Below are 922 nucleotides of genomic sequence, written 5' to 3'. Positions count from 1 at the left end.
GAAACATTCTCTCTTTGTTCCATTATTTGTTCAATACTGAGACAATCTTTTGTCAAATGTGGTCCTCCACACTGCTCACAACTAATTCGTATTGCGTGAATATCTTTAGTCATCTTTTCCATTCATCTTTCGAAAGTATCTAACTTTGCAGAAATGGAATCAAAGTCATGGCTAGAATCGGCTCTAGCCGCTTTAGATGATCTAACGATATCTTTTTCTTGGTGCCACTCATGTGAGTGGGAAGCAGTGTTATCAATAATTTTGTAAGCTTCAGTTGCGGTTTTCTTCATAATGGAACCACCAGCTGCTATATCGATGTCTTTTCTTGTAGTGATGTCGCATCCTTGATAGAATATTTGTACTATTTGATAAGTGTCTAAATCATGTTGAGGACATCCTCTTAACAACTTTCCAAATCTTTTCCATGCCTCATATAATGTTTCATTTGGCTTCTGTGTGAACGTAACTATTTCTCCTTGAAGTCTCATGGCTTTAGATGCCGGGAAGAATTGTTTAAGAAATTTTTCAACTAAAACATCCCATGTATCAATCGCCCCTTCAGGTAACGATTCTAACCCATCTTTGGCTTCTCCCTTTAAAGTCCAGGGAAATAACATGAGATAGATCTGTTCATCCTCCACTTCTTAGATTTTGAATAGAGTACAGATCCTATTAAAGATTCGAAGATGTTCGTTTGGATCTTCCTTCGGCGCACCACTAAATTGGCATTGATTAGTTACCATGTGTAAGATTTGTCCTTTGATTTCATAATCTGGCGCATTAATGTCTGGTTGAGTAATTGCGTGACCTTGGCCAGTGCGTTTAGCTCTCATTCGGTCTTCCATACTTAGAGGTTCCAGATTTTCCATGATTGAAATTGTTGAATCTGAATCACTAGAGGATTCTGATTTAATGGTTTCTT

General features: G+C 37.6%; 1 non-coding gene across 1 annotated transcript; it reads left to right on the top strand.

Moving 5' to 3' along the window:
• The first annotated feature begins 378 nt into the window (after positions 1-378).
• LOC139865287 (small nucleolar RNA R71) lies at positions 379-485 on the top strand. The gene has a single exon (XR_011764811.1). It is a non-coding gene; the product is annotated as a small nucleolar RNA R71 (small nucleolar RNA).
• The last annotated feature ends 437 nt before the right edge of the window (positions 486-922 follow it).

Source organism: Rutidosis leptorrhynchoides, chromosome 8 (assembly GCF_046630445.1).
Source record: "Rutidosis leptorrhynchoides isolate AG116_Rl617_1_P2 chromosome 8, CSIRO_AGI_Rlap_v1, whole genome shotgun sequence".
Taxonomy (NCBI): Eukaryota; Viridiplantae; Streptophyta; class Magnoliopsida; order Asterales; family Asteraceae; genus Rutidosis; species Rutidosis leptorrhynchoides.
The sequence above is the reverse complement of the archived record's forward strand: the minus strand, read 5'-3'. Positions and strand labels throughout refer to the sequence as shown.